This window comes from Mobula birostris, chromosome 1 (genome assembly GCF_030028105.1).
Source record: "Mobula birostris isolate sMobBir1 chromosome 1, sMobBir1.hap1, whole genome shotgun sequence".
NCBI lineage: Eukaryota > Metazoa > Chordata > Chondrichthyes > Myliobatiformes > Myliobatidae > Mobula > Mobula birostris.
The window spans coordinates 130,192,795-130,209,608 of NC_092370.1; positions in this window are offsets into that span (position 1 = coordinate 130,192,795).

Here is a 16,814-nt window from a genome sequence, read left to right on the forward strand (position 1 = left end):
GTCAGGCAGCATCTATGGAGGGAAATAAACAGTCGACATTTCAGGCTGAGACCCTTCATTAGAATGGGAATGGAGAGGGGAAGAAGCCAGAATAGGACGGTGGGAAGGGGAAGAAGTATAAGCTGGCTGGTGAGGTGAGCGTGAAGGTGGATGGGTGGGGGTGGGTGGGGGAGGGGTATGAAGTGCAAAGCTGGGAGGTGACAGGTGGAAAAGGCGAAGGGCTGAAGAAGAAGGAATTCAATTAGAGAAAAGAGTGGACCATGGGAGGATGGGCACCAGAGGGAGGTGATGGGTAGGTCAGGAGAACAGAAGAGATAAGAAGGGAGACAGACTGACACAGATATTTAGAGAAAATTTATTGGCCACTACAATATCACCAGGCAACATCGCCGACAACAACAGATCCCTTCCTAATGAGTTTAACACATCCTGTACAAAATTGGAACAGAAGGGGTTGATGATGCATTACTGACGGAAAATTCACAGACAGCTTTGTGAGACTAGGGTCATGTGTATCTCCTCTCAGGTCGGGTGGAGCTGCCGGCTGGAGAAGGCGAGCAGCTGCCACTGATCAGCAACCAATCGTTAGTGCACAGCACCCACAGCATAGTCTGCGGCATCAGTAGTGACGGCTACAGGTGTGTGGAGGAGTGGGTGCGCCAGTAGGGTCGCGATCGAAAGAGCTTGTTTGGCATTGTCAAATGCCCTGGTCATGTACGCTTACCTCTCAAGCATGTGATTAGGGGCACTGACTTTAAGGGCACTATAGAATGGGAGCACGAGCTCAGCAACTCACAGAATGAAATAGTGATAGAAATTCACCATTCCTAAAAACTCCTGCTGTGCTTTGGGGCGGTGGAAAGTCCATAATAATGACGACTTTTGACGGATGGGGCGTCGCACCTTCTGCAGAGCTGCGGTGGCCGAGAAAGTCAATAGTAGACAACCCAAAGTGGCATTTGGCAGGGTTGATAATCAGTCTCATGTTGGCTTAAGCGCTTGAAAAGTCTGCAGAGATGTGATAAGTGTCAGTTTATCACTGGTGACAAGTATGCCATCCAGGTCAACAAAAAGAAAATCTAAGTCTTTTAACACAGAGTCCATTAGTCACTGGAAAGTCTGTGCTGCATTTTTCAGCCCAAACAGCATCTGCAGAAACTCAAATAGGCCAAATGGAGTTATATCCGTAGTTTTGGGAATGTCCTCAGCATGGACAAGCACTTGATGGTAGCCTCTGACTAAGTTCACTTTAGAAAAAATTATCTTTCTGGCTAAATGTTCTGACAAGTCTTGAATATGTGGGACCAGGTAGTGATCAGGGGTGGTGGTCTCGTTAAGGTGCATGGCCGGCAACCACCATCAGGCTTAGGGACCATGTGGAAGGGTGAAGCCCAAAGGCTAATCAACCTGCGTACAATGCCAAGCGTTTCCATGTTATCGAATTCAGCCTTCACACTGGCCAGGTTTTCTGAGTCCAGTCTACGCACACGGGTGTGGACCGGTGAGCCAGTTGTGGAAACGTGGTGCTTGACCCCATGCTTTGTGACTGTAGTGGAAAATGTGGGCTCGATGAGGCTTGGGAATTTGCCCAGCAGGCAAGTGAATTCAAATGTGGTAGTGCGTGCACTAGATAGTCATCATGGGGAACTTACTGGGGGTACAAGGTAACGACCCAAATTTCTTGCGTCTACAAGCCAGCAGTTCTTAAGGTCTACTACCTGTCCTTTGATGCACAGGAAATCTGCTGTGAGCAGAGGTCTGGCAACCTTAGCCAGGATAAAGTCCCACGTGTAGTGCTGCTCCCTGAAGCAGAGTGCCAAGCGTCATGTCCCGTAAGGCTGTATGGTGTTGCCATTGGCAGCCTCCAGCGAGTGCTCGTCACTCTCTGCTTTATAATTAATGGGTGATGCTGGCAGAACACTCACTTGAGCACTCTGTCACACAAGGAACGTAGCCCTGAAAAGGTGCCTGTAATGAACATTAGATGACTCTGGCAGCTGGAACCCATGGTGTTCACAGGCCTCCGATATCCCGATGTGCCGGCACTTCTTGGCACTGGTGCTGAAAGCTGCATGGTAAAAACATGTTACAGCCCATTACACCACTGGCATTCAGGGCAGCAATGAAGGTTCTCCATCTCTGGTGGTATTCAGGACTTCCTTCATCATGTCAGTAGCTTCCCCTCAGTTTTCACTGCCATCAGTTATGCAAGTCCTGGGTGGAGACTCAGGAATGCAACCACACTCTGATGTAAAAGGATTCTTTATCTCTGTTTCCGTAAAAAAATTTGTTTTACCGGTTTTTATCAGAGTTGTTCGCCCTGAGCTGAACCTCCGAACCTGGAGGACCGGTGCATAACTCTTAGTCTGACCTCTACCCTTTGACTTATTTGGCGTGGGTGATCCGACCAAGAGCCAAAGCAGAAAGCCAACTCCAGCCAACATCGGTCTCCAAGTCATTGAGGCACGCAAGTCTCCAAACCACGATAAGGTTGTGGTCCTCTTGGAGGGCCAAAAACATAGACACGGCATTTTCTGGTTCAGAGCCAATGGCATGAGTCTGATGGAGGTTCTGCTGACAGGGATTACTGAGACAGAGAAAGGAGGAAGTGGGATGCACCTCTGCCTGGCTGAACTATCAGCTATTTTCTCAAGTTCCCTATAGTCCTTTATGGGTGTATTCACCAGGACTATGCAAACTTGATCAGGCATTTGCTGCATGAACAGCTCTTTAAAAATAAAACAAAGATGGTGATTGCCCAGGAGAGGTAGCTGTCATGGTCTGGTCCGTAAAGTCCGCATTCCAGTTCACGGTCCAGTCCGTAGACTCAGGGCTCCGGGTCTTCCAGCTGTTCCTCATTTGGTTGAGTTAATCATAGGCACCTGATTCCCATATTTGGGCTTGGAATATAAGTAGCCTTGGGGTTGTGTGTGGGCTGCTGGTCTGTCTTGTCAGTCTTCCTTGGAGTAATCTGTTGATGGAAGGCTAGTGAAACCATTTGTGATCTCTAGGCCTGGCTGGAGGACCACTGCTTCATGAAGCCTTGTTGCCACTTGTTGGAGCAGTCATTGTGGTATGGATTTGGCTGTTTCTGTAGCCAGCCAAGGTTGCTGGCTGCCCTGAGACTCAGCCACCCTGGATTGAGCTCCTTTCCTGTCCTTGCCTCTGTTGGGTAAGCCAGGCTGTAATTGCTGTTACCCTGTGGTTGGTTCTGTCCCTTGCTTCTGTTGGTGATGCAGGCTGTTTGCTGTTACCCTGTGGTTGGGTCTGTCCCTCCCTGTCCCTGCCTGCTATTGAGGGAGTGCAGTGTAGGTCTAAAAGGTTAATTTCTGGGATGATGGGACTGTCATATGTTGAAAGATTGGAGTGACTGGGCTTGTATACTCTGGAATTTAGAAGGCTGAGAGGGGATCTTATTAAAACATATAAGATTATTAAGGGATTGGAAATGCTGGAGGCAGGAAGCATGTTCCTGCTGATGGGTGAGTCCAGAACCAGAGGCCACAGGTTAAGAATAAGGGATAGGCCATTTAGAATGGAGTTGAGGAAAAACTTTTTCACCCAGAGAGTGGTGGATATATGGAATGCTCTGCCCCAGAAGGCTGTGGAGACTAAGTCTCTGGGTGCTTTCAAGAAAGAGATGGGTAGAGCTCTTAAAGATAGTGGAATCAAAGGTTATGGGGATAAGGCAGGAACTGGATACTGATTGTGGATGATCAGCCATGATCACAGTGAATGGTGGTGCTAGCTCAAAGGGCTGAATGGCCTACTCCACCTATTGTCTATTGCCTCTGTAGGGAAAAGTATCTGTGTCCTGCCCAGGAGAAGCTCCAGGAGCCCAAGCCTTGAGGATCCCAAGCCAAGCTCCAGGAGCCCAAGCCTGAAGTCCTCAGCCTCAAGAGCAAAGACCCCAGCCTGTGTCTAAGCTCAGGCCTCTAGACCTAGCCACATCCTGTCCTGAAGCCATGTCATGTTCTTGCCTGGTTCTGGAGTCTGAGCCCAAGGCAAGACCCAGCTTCTGAGTCCTTGTCCAGTCTCAGGCTTGCAGTCGAAGCCTTGTCTCCTAGTCCATGGTTTCTAGTCCTGGTCCTGCTTTCCCTAGCCCAAGTCTGTGTTCTTGTCCCTGCTCCTGGTCTGAATCCTGTCACATCCCTACTCTAGTCAAGTCCTGTTCCTTGTACTTCAGTGTCTGTGTCTTGCATTTGGGTATGTTACCAGTCCCTACTGTGACAGTAGCAAGTGGTCCATTAGTTCTAAAGTTCTGGCATCACCCAGGCTGGGCAAGGTGAGCACCTGTTTGCCACGCTCAGACTCAGACAGTTCAAAATTCTATAATAGGTGAGTTTTCAGAGTGACATATTTACCAGGTGCAGGCAGGTTTTCTAGTAGACTCAATACTGTAGGTGCAGCGGAACTGCTTAGCAATGCTACAACGTAGCAAAATTTGGTACTGTCCGCGGTGATTTCTTGCAGCGTGAACTGGGCTTTTGTCTGTACAAACCATGCAGTAGTGTGCTGCTCCCAAAGCTCTGGTGGCTTCAAAGCTACCACATTGGTCAATGTGTCATTGAGTAACTCTGCAACTGTCCAACAGCATCAAGGTGACCAATGTAGGACTTTGTCAGTAAAATATGTGAGTCATTTTATGTGCTTAACAAAAGCCACAGGCCTTTACCTCCATTATGAACAAAACCAAAAACAGTTGCCTTACACTGATGTCATTATGTCAGACACCAGCTCTTATAGTGAACACAACTACTCAATGATGGTGTTTCTGGATTATATAGAACAGTTTCTATTATGAACAACGTGTCATTATGAACATGTGTCATGTGTCATCTGTCACCCATTGCATTACCTGACAAATGTCCTTGTTCTGGCTCAAAATCACTTTCTGTACCTGGATCTTGGAGGACTTGCTGGAAAGATACAGTCACTCTAAGTTGGGTGCAATATCTCAAACTCCAGCATGCTGAGCACTGGTGTCGTCTTTGGCCATGTGCTCAGCTCACTGCTGTTCACACTGCTGACTCACAACTGCACTGCCAGATCCATCTCAAACAGCATCATCAAGTTCACTGATGATACAACACTGGCTGGCCTCTCCAGCAACAATGATGAGTCAGCATACAGAGGGGAGGAAGAGGGGCTTGTCAAAATGGTGTGAGAGCATCAGCCTGAACCTCAATGTGCACAAAACAAAAGAGATAATTGTGGACTTCAGCAAGGTGCAGGTTGACTGCTCTCCATTGCACATCGATGGCTCTGCTGTAGAGAGAGTGAAGAGCACGAAGTTCCTTGGTGAGCACATAACCGATGATCTAACTTGGACCTGCAACAGCTTCTTATTTGTCAAAGGCACAGCAGTGTTCACATTTTCTGAGGATATTGAGGCGTGCAAGATTCCCTGATCTCCTTCTGACAACTTTCTATGGGAGCACCCTCGAGAGGGTCCTGTCTGGCTGCATCTCTTGTAGCAGGGAAGCTGCAAGACATCAGACTGCAAGACCCTACAGAGGATAGTTAAAAACTGCCAAGAGGACCACCGTGATCTCCCTCACCCCTATGTGTGACATTTACCTGGAGCGTTGTAGACAAAGGGCCCAAATCATTGCCAAGGATCCCCACCATCCATCCCACAATCTCTTTGACCAACTACTGTCAGGAAGGAGGTGCAGAAGCATCAGGACTTGGGCTGCCAGACTGGGTAACAGCTTCTTCCCCTGGGCTGTGAGATCAATGAATACCCTGTCACCACTGAGGTCTTGTCATTAGGACAGCAAGATGTCTACTGTTCATTGTTTACCTGTGCTGTGCACTTCATGTGTATTTTGGATTATATTTTATAAACTTGTTTGTGGTAGTATTTTGTTCTCTGTGCTGTGTGTGATCTAGGTATTGTTCAGAGGAACATTTTCATTTGGTTGTATATGTTTCTACAGTCAAATAATATTAAACTTGAACTTGGATGTCACCACCCACACTAACAGCCTCCAATACACCTGTACCAACAAAGTTCAAAGTATAATTATTATCAAAGTATGTATACTAATATATATCCTTGCGATTGGGCTTCTTACAGGCAGCCGCAAAACAAAGAAACTCAAAAGAACCGATTTTAATTAAAAAAAAAACCATTAGGCATCCAATGTACAGAAAATAAGCAAATCGTACAAACAATAAAAGTAAGCAAAAAAACATTCAGAACCGAGGTTCATGAAAGTGAGCCCAAAGCCAGCCATTGCTGCAGCCGATCCAGAAGCCTGTTAATTGCAGGCCAGAGCCTCAGTTTATCGCAGAAACGAGTAAACCTCATGGAGCAGGGAACTGAATACTGGCCCATCCCTCTCCTCCAGCGCTGACACCCTGACCTTTTCAATCTGGCCCGGCGTTTATATCGTCCAAACCTTGGGTCATCCCTTGCTCTCAGATCCGGGCCCTGTGACTTGATTTGGCCTTTCCAATCAGGATAACACTGTGGATGTAGGATCAACCTCCTGCAGAGTGAACCCACAGAAATCATCTGGTCCCGATGGTATCCCTGGCCACATCCTCAGATCCTGCACAGATCAGCTAGCGAGGGTACTTGCAGATATTGTTAACCATTCCCTGCTTCAACCTGAGGTTCTCACCTGCTTTAGGAAGACCACCCTTATCTCGATATCTAAGAAAAATAACCATCAGCACAGGTGCACCACAAGGCTGTGTGCTTAGCCCCCACTCTACTCACTTTAGACCTATGACTGTGTGGCGAAGCACAGCTCCAACGCCATATTTAAGTTTGCTGATGACACCACTGCTGTTGGCTGAATCAAAGGTGGTGATGAATCAGCATATAGGGGAGAGATTGAAAATCTGGCTGAGTGGTGCCATACCAACAACCTCTCACTCAATGTCAGTAACACCAAGAAGCTGATTTTTGACTTCGGGAGGAGGAAACCAGAGGTCCATAAACCTGTCCTCATCGGGGGATCAGAAGTGGAGAAGGTCGGCAACTTTAAATTCCTCAGTGTTATCATTTCAGAGGACCTGTCCTGGGCTCAGCATGTAAGTTTAATTATGAAGAAAGCACGACAGCACCTCTATTTCCTTAGGAATTTGCGAAGATTTGACATGACAAGTAAAATTTCGACAAACTTCAGTAGATGGGTAGTGGAAAGTATATTGACTGGCTGCATCAATACCTGCTATGGAAACACCAATGCCTTTGAATGGAAAATCCCACAAAAAGAAATGGATACGACCCAGTCCATCATAGGTAAAGCCCTCACCACCATTGAGCACACTTACATGGAGCATTGTCAGAGGAAAGCAGCATCCATCATCAGGGACCCCACCACCTAGGTCATGATCTCCTCTCACTGCTTCTATCATGAAGAAGGTACAGGAGCCTCAGGCCTCACACCAACAGGATCAGGACCAGTAATTACCCCTCAACCATCAGGCTCTTGAACTAGAGAAGGTAACTTCATTCAACTTCACTGCCCCATCATTGAAATGTTCCCACAACTCATGGATTCACTTTCAAGGACCCTTCATCCAATGTTCTTGATATTTATTACTCATTTATTTATTAATATTATTATTATTTTCTTCTTGTATTTGCACATTTTGTTCTCTTTTCCACACCAGTTGAACGGCCAAGTTGGTGCGGTCTTTTATTGATTCTATTATGGTTATTATTCTACTAAGGATTTATTGAGTATGCCTGCAAGAAAATTAATCTCAGATTTTTATATGGTGACATATATGTACCTTGATAATAATTTACTTTGAACAAGGTTATGTGCATTAATAACTACCACCTAGCGGCCCTGACATACATCATTATGAAGGGCTTTGAGAGGTTGGTCATGGCACGTATTAATTCCAGCCTCACAAGCAACCTCAACCCACTGCATTTCCCTTACCACCAAAAACAGGCCTGTGACAACATAGACCTGACTCTACTCTATGTCCCTGGCCCTACACTCATCACTGGAGAATGTGGACAGTAAAGACAATTGTTCATTGATTGCAGCTCCACCTTCAATACCCCAGTTCCTATGAAACTTATCTCCGAGCTCCAAAAACCCGGAATTCAACACCTCCCTCTGCAAATGGATCCCTGACTTCCTGACCAAAAGACCGCAATCACTAAGTACTGCTGACAACACCCCTGCCATAATTATCCTCACTGGCGGGTTAGGGTTAGTAAGTTGTGGGCATACTACATTGCTTTCGGAAAGATGATGACACTTGCTGGCTGCCCTCAGGATGTCCTCAAGGCAAACAGGTTATTTCACTGCATGTTTCAATATACAGGTGAGAAATAAAACTAATCTTTAAACGCTGGTGTCCTACAAGGCTGCATTGCCAGCCTCCTGCTCTACTCCACAAACACTCAAGACCATGTGGCCAGTTTCAAACTTCAAAGTACATTTATTATCAAAGTGCTCATATATTAATTTGAGATTCGGTTTCTTGCAGGCATTAATTCTCCTCTAAATCCACCTGCAAAATTGCAGATGATACCACTGTATTGGGCTGTAACTCAAGTGATGAGTCAGTGTAAAGGAAGGAGACAGAGAGTCTAGCTATATGGTGTCATGACAATAATCTTCCTCTCAGTGTCAGCAAACCAAATCAGGGAGGGCGGTGCTCCTGCTTACATCAACAATGCTGAAGTCAAGAGGCTGTGAGTTTCAAGTTCCTAGAAGTGAACATCAACAATAGCCTGAACTGGCCCAACCATGTGAATGCCATTGACAAGGAAGCTCACCAACACTTCTACTTCCCCAGGAGGCTAAATACATTTGGCATGTACCCTTTGGAAGGAAATTGCCTTTTTTGAACTCACGAGAGAGCACAGGCCATCAACTTTTTGCTGTTGATGTTTCTGTAGCAGGCAATTTCTTTTTTACGAGGTCGAGTTGCTAGCTCGATGCTCAACCCAGCACGGATGGAAAGCACGCCTGGGGAGCCGGCTGGATTCAAACTCGGGAGCCTTCGCTCTGAAGTCCGGCGCTGATGCCACTACGCCACCAGCCGGCCATGTCCCCTTTGACCCTCACCAATTTTTATCGATGCCCCATCCTACCTGAATATATCACAGCTTGGTATGGCAACTGGTCTTCCCACGACTGCAAGAAACTGCAGAGGGTTGTGGACTTAACTTGTCACATCACAGAAACCAGCCTCCACTAACTTTTCATTGTCTCAGCAAAGCAGCCAGCATCACCAAGGATCCCACCCATCCCAGTCATTCTCTCTTCTCCCCCCTCCAATTGGGTAGGAGCTATAAAAGCCTGTAAGCACATACCACGAGGCTCAAAGAGAGTTTCTATCCCACTGTTATAAGACTATGAGATGGTTCCTAGTACGATAAAATGGATCCTTGACCTGAAGCTACCTGACTATGACCTAGCACCTTCTCATCTGTCGTGCGCTTTCTCTTCACTCTGCATTCTATTATTGTTTTATCTTGTACTACCTCGACGCACTGATGTAATGTTTCTGATTCTGATTCTAATGAATTGATCTGTACGTACAGCATGTAAGACAAGTTTTTCACTGTAACAATAATAAATCAATTTACAATTTACAAACTGTTGTACTATGCAATGTCCATTTTCCTCAGTAATAACCCCAAACCGAACACCTGAAATACAGGAATCAAGTCATTGAATAGTTCTCAACTAAATGTCCAGCCCTAGGTTGTGAGAGGTAGAAACGGGTAAGGCTCTGGTGAAGCTGTATAGGCCAATCTCCTGTACAGTGGATTACAGAAACATTGATGAACTCCAACCAGACTATTGACTTTGGACGATGGAAATGGGAGGTCATCAATGATGGCCTCTGCACCAGTGGGAGCTAAGGGCCCAAGAAGAAGAAGAAATGCCTCCAGGACAAATAGGGCTCAGATTCACCTGACACACAGAGAAGGCCAGGCCACAATTCTTTTCATCAGTGGTGAATACTATTGGTTTTCCACTTATCTCTGGATTAATCAAAACTCACCTTGGTGCTTTCCACCTTTTGGCGAGTTCCAGGCACAGGTCGAAACCCTTCCTGGAACTCTCCTCTGGCAGAACAAGCTCTGCCTCTGACAAGTCCCACCCAGAAATTACCTTGAAGCATAATGCTGGCAATCGACATGGAAACCTCTTGCATACTTTCCATGTTTCTCGTTTCACTTTGCTATGTTAGAGTAATGCATTGTACAAACAGCCCAAGCTGCAGGATTTCTTATTTTTACTTTAACTTGTTGAGAACATCACACAAAATGCAATTGGCAATTAATGACTCAATGGTTCCTTCAAGAAATAAAGATGATCCTCGATCTGTTAGGTATCTTCAACATGTTCCTTCTTCTAACTCTGAGTTCCAATTGTCAATTACAAAGCTGGGTTAGCTATACTCTATATACAGCATAAGGCCAGCAAGTGACAAAGGGGAAAGCATAGTAGTGTAGCAGTTAGTGCAATGCTTTACAGCACCTGTGATCACCGTTCAGACTTCGATACCCGCTGCTGTCCGTAAAGATTAATATGTTCTCCCTGTGACTGCGTAGATTTCCCCTGGATGTTCTGGTTCCCCATCACATTACGAAGATGTATGGTTAGGGTTAGGGTTAGTGAGTTATGGGCACGCAAGTGTGGCCACACTTGCGGGAGGCCCAGCACAATGCTTGCTGATTTGATTTGATGTAATTGACACATTTCACTGTATGTTTTGATGTTTTGATGTACATGTGACAAATGAAACTAATTCATGTCTAAAGTGGAGTACCCCATGCAAATGGACAGTCCGATTAACGGACATATAAACTCTGCTTCCCGTACTGAATGTTGCACCATTTTTTCAAGACAAAATTAACTTCACATGTATGTTGAAGACATGACTAGCTTTATCATCATCACTTCCAGTCAAGGTCAATTCATCAGTCACCCTGTGGTTTCCAACCCTACATTGGCTTCTGGTCCAGAAACAACTCATGCTTAAAATTGTTCTCCTTGTTTTTGATGATCTCTGTCGTCATTCTCCACTTTCCCTGTAACTTCACACAACCTCAAGTAAACTTATCATCAGATTACCTATACATATGTCACCATACACTACTTTGAGATTCACTTACTTGCAAGCATTTTCAGGAAAATAAAGAAATACAATAGAACTTCTGAAAACTATACGTAACCAAAGACTGACAAACAACCGATGTGCAAAAGAAGACAAAATGTTCATAAAATAATATTACTGAGAACATGAGCTGTAAAATCCTTGTAAGTTGACTGTGTGGGTTGTGGTATCAGTTCAAATTTGTGCTGATTGAAGTTACCTGTACTGGTTCAGGAGTCTAGTGGTTGTATGGGGTAATAACTATTTGCTGAACATAGTGGTGTGGGACCTTTACCTTCTGCCCAATGGTACTAGCAAGAAGAGAGCATGGCCTGGATTGTGGATGTTGCTATCTTGTGGCAGCACTCCATGTAGATGTGCTCAATGGTGGGGAGGGTTTTGCCTGTGATGGACTAGGCTGCATCCCCCACTTTCTGTAGACTTTTCAATTCCTGGGCATTGATTTTTCCATACCAGGCTGTGATGCAACCAGTTAGGATGCTCTCCTCTGTGCATCTATAGAAGTCTGTCAAAGTTTTAGGTGACACGCTGACTCTATGCAAACTTCTAAGAAAGTAGAGGTTGTTGTGTCTTCTTTGTGATGGCATTTACATGCTGGTCCTAGCACAGATCATCTGATGTGATAACGCCAAGGAGCTTAAAGTCACTGACTTATAACTCTCTAAAAAATCTGAACTATCCTGCCGATCCTGAGTTATAATTTCTCAACTAATGGAAACCATGACTTCAGCTATTTAGATTCCAAGCTCTATGATGGCATTTCATTCCTAGGAATTTTGGCAGAAGTAAGGATGTAAGTTTTTAAAGTAATTCTCATAGCTCTGAATTTGACATAATAAACATGTTTCCTGTATGTGGTTATTTCACATCTGTTTTTATTATAGAACAAGATTGATTGGAGATCCAATCTGAAACCCATACCCATATTTGTAATTTTAGTAATACCTGTTCCATTTCTATTTTACTAACTAAATAAATTGAAAAACTTCTCAGAGGAGACAGTAAAAAACAATATAACTTTGCTTCACGTACACTCATACAAATAATAACATTAATATAATATCAGATAGTATTCGATGAATAACCATCTTTGGATTTGAGAAACTTACACACAGTGGCCACTTTATTAAGTCCTTGAGGCCACTTTATCAAGTACCTCCTGTACCTAATAAAGTGGCCACTGAGTGTTTGCTCATGTTCTTCTGCTGTTGTAGCCCATCCACTCAATGTTTGAGGTGCTGTGCATTCAGAGGTGCTCTCCTGCACACCACTACTATAAGGTGTGGTTATTTGAATTACTGTCGTCTTTCTGTCAGCTTGAACCAGTTTGACCTTCTCCTCTGACCTCCCTCATTAATAAGGCATTTTCGTCAACAGAACTACCACTCACTGGATATTTTTTGTTCTCGGTAAACTCTAGACTGTTGTGCATGAAAATTCCAGGAGATCAGCATTTTCTAAGATACTCAAACCACCAACAATCATTCCACGGCCAAAGTCACTTGGATCACATTTCCTCTTCCCCATTCTTATGAATAACAATTGAACCTCTTGATTTGTCTGTATGCTTTTTTGCATTGATTTGCTGCCACATGATTGGCTGATTAGAGATCTGTGTTAATGAGCAGGCATGTAAATATACCTAATAAAGTGGCCACCTAGTGTGGACGTTCGGCTAGCTGTCAGGTTAACTTGACGGTTGACTCAGTGGTAAGGAAAGCTAGAATTCACCTCGAGAGGCCGAGAACATAAAAACAAGAATGTAATGCTGAGGCATTGGTCAGACCATGGTGGGAATATTGTGAGCAGTTTTGGGTCCCTTATCTAAGAAAGGTTTTCAAGAGATTTCGAGGCCCTCATTAAGAAAAAAAAAGGAGGTGTGTAGCAGGTATAGACAGGTAGGAACAAATTAGGTACCTGTGGAATATAATAAACACAAGAGAACACTGGAAAGAAATCAGGAGGGCCAAGAGAAGGCATAAGGTTGCCCTGGTAGACAAGGTGAAGGAGACTCCTGAGGGATCCTACAGATATGTTAGGAGCAAAAAGATTGCAAAGGTCAACACTGGTCCTCTTGAATATCAGAATGGTAATCTATCCTTGGAGCCCAAAGAGATGTGGGAGATCTTAATTAGATTTTTTATCTGTATTTACGCAGGAGACAGACGCAGTCTATAGAAGTGAGGCAAAGCAGTAGTGAGGTCATGGACCCGATACAGATTACAGATGATAAGGTGTTTGTTGTCTTGAGGAAAATTAGAGTGGATAAATCCCCAGGGCTGGACAGACTGTTCGCTCAGACCCAGTGGGAATCAAGTGCAGAAATTGCAGGGGTCCTCGCAGAGATATTTAAATCATCCTTAGCCACAGGTGAGGTACTGGAAGATAGCTAATGTTGTTCCTGTTTAGGAAAGGCTCTAAAAGTAAACCAGGAGATTATAGGCCAGTGATTCTGACATCAGTAGTGGAGAAGTTATTTGAAGTTATTCAAAGGGACTGGATATATAGGTATTTGTACAGACATAGACTGATTAGGGATAATCAGCATGGCTTCATGCGTGATAGGTCATGCCTAACCAGTCTTAATAGTGTTTTTTTTGAGGAAGTTACCAGGAAACTGGATGAAGGCAAGGCAGTGGATGTTGTGCACATGGACTTTGGAAAGGCATTTGACAAGGTCGCCACTGGGAGGTTGGTCAAGAAGGTTCAGTTGCTCAGCATTCAAGATGAGGTAATAAATTGGATTAAACATTGGCTTTGTGGGAGAAGCCAGAGAGTGGTAGTAGATGGTTGCCTCTCTGACTGGAGCCTGTGACTAGTGGTGTGCTTCAGGGATCAGTGCTGGGTCCAATGTTATTTGTCATCTATCGCAATGATCTGAATGATAATATGGTTAACTGGATCAGCAAATTTGTGGATGACACCAAGATTGAGGGTGCAGTGGACAGTGAGGAAGACTATCAGAGCTTGCAGCAGTATCTTGATCCACTGGAAAATGACAGATGGGATTTAATGCAGACAACTGTGAGTTGTTGCACTTTGGTAGGACCATCCAGGGTAGATCTTACACAGTGAATGATAGGGCACTGATAAGTGTGGTAGAACAAAGGGATCTTTGAATGCAAGTCCATTATTCATTGAAAGTGGCATCACAGGTAGACAGGGTCGTAAAGAAAGCTTCTGGCTCATTGGCCTTTATAAATCAAAGTACTGAGTACAGGAGATGGGATGTTATGTTGAAGTTGTATAAAGCATTGGTAAGGCCTAAATTAGAGTATTGTGTGCAGTTTTGGTCACCTACCTACAGGAAAGATGCAAATACGTTTGAAAAAGTACAAAGGAAATTTACAACTATGTTGCTGGGACTGGAAGGACCCGAGTTAAAAGGAAAGATCGAATACGGCTTTATTCCTTGGAATGTAGAAGACTGAGGGGAGATTTGATAGAGGTGTACAAAATTGGGGTGTATGGGGTGTCAGGGAGGGGTAGCACCTCTGGTGGGGTAACATGTCGCGTCCTTTTCAAGGCGGTTAGTCCACCTTTGGTCCCCACCTGGCACCCAGCTCTCACCTGTGGCTCCCCGTAGCTGTTTCCATGCAACAGCGGCCACACACCAGGCAACGGCTTCGACAAGCCGGCTAAACCAGGTGAGGGTAGCCGACGGGTCTCAAACCCTCGGTGAGATAGGGAGTTGTCTATCCCAGCATGTGAAGACAGTCTCCGGCGGATTGAGCGGACGAGACCAATAGAAGGTCCGACGGTCAAGAAGGCGGTCTCTGCAAGCGTCGTGGAACGTGTAGAGCAGGACAAGACACGGAAGACGTCCTGGTCATCCACTGCACCTTGTCCCATCTCCAGCCGTCTCCACTCTGTCTTGCCACTGGATCCAGATGGGAATTGGGAAGAGAGAGTGAGGCTGATGCTGTGCAACTCTCCCTCACTTAAATCCAAATCACGCGCTAGTCTCGACACCATCATTATGGTGTCGAGGTCCTCATCGACGTACGATGGACGAACAACAACAACAAAATTATGAGGCATACGTGTCTATGTAGATAGGGTAAATGCAAGCCAGTTTTTTACCCTACAACCATCTTGAACCAACGTGGGCAACTTCTCTCATCTTAAAACTGAACTGATTCCACAACCTAGAGATTTACTTTCAAGCACTCTATAAGTTCTCAGTATTGTTTATTTAATTCGCACAATTTATCTTCTTTCACACCAGTTGTTTGTCAGTCTCTTTGTATGCATAGTTTTTCACAAATTCCATTGTTTTGCTTTGTTTTCTTGTAAATGTCTGCAAGAAAATGTATCTTAGAGTAGTATACGATGATGTATAGGTATTTTATGATAAATTTACTTTGACTTTGATGTGACAGTGGGGGAATCACTTTGAAGGTGGTAAAAGTTACAGAAGATGATCCACTGAATGTGAAGGCTGAACTCAATGTGGAGGGCCTGAACTCCAACCAGCTTTCTGTTGCAATCCTGGAAACGGCCTGCAGAGCACTATGACCTATGTTGTGCAGCCGTTAGGGTCAATTTTGACAGAGACGTTGCATCCATTTCCAATCCTCTTGTCAAATTTACAGTCCATGGGGAGCGGATGACTATCTCATCTGCACCTCAGCTGAAGGGTAGTGTGAGGCAGGACTGAGGCAGTGCATGAAGGATCTGACTTTGAGGGCCCTTTTCACCACCCACAATGCTTATCTGAGAGTAATTGTGAGGAGATGTTCTGCCAATTGACTTTGACAGTCTGCTTGGGTACAGTCCAAAAGGATCCCTTGTCTTCTCTTGCAGGGCCTCCATGAAGACCAGTGCTTGATCAATTTATGGTCAAAGGTACTTATCCACTAAATTTTCCTTTGAGGGACTGATGGTTATGACAATATCCAGCTGAATGAAATATTCGGTGACAATGAGGTTAGGCCTATTCTTGCCAGCACAGATAATCATAAGAGGCTTGTCTTCCTGATGTTTCTGTCACTTGTGATGTTCTGCGTTTTTCAGAGCATTATGGGAATGCTAGGCTGGCTCCAGCATGTGTGGCTATACTTACACACCCTTGGTTGTGTTGGCTGTTAGCGCAAAGGATACACTTCATTGTATGTTTCGAAGATCTCTCCCTTGATTCTGTCAGCGGACGGTGCTGGGGCAAGGTTTATCCGTGCGGATTGCAGATTTCAACTCCCATTCAGTTTTATGATCTGTTCTAGTTTCTAGTTCTAGTTTTGGCTGCTCTATTTTGTCACTACATTTGGCAGGGAGGTGGGCATGTGGCCAAGTGGTTAAAGCATTCAACTAGCGATCTGAAGGTCGTGAGTTCGAGCCCCAGCCAAGGCTGCGTGTTGTGTCTTTGAGCAAGGCACTTAATCACACATTGCTCTGCGACAACACTGGTGCCAAGCTGTATGGGCCCTAATGCCCTTCCCTTGGACAACATCAGTGTCGTGGAGAGGGGAGACTTGCAGCATGGGCAACTGCTGGTCTTCCATACAACCTTGCCAGGCCTGCACCCTGGAGAGTGAGGACTTTCCAGGCGCAGGTCCATGGTCTCGCAAGACTAACGGATGCACAAGATGAATGACGACTGAGCTGAAACTACTGAAATATGCCTTTCGATTTTGTGTTATAGTTTTTTTTGCGCGCAAGGGGGAGGTTGGGTTTAACGTTTGATGTTTTTCTTTGAA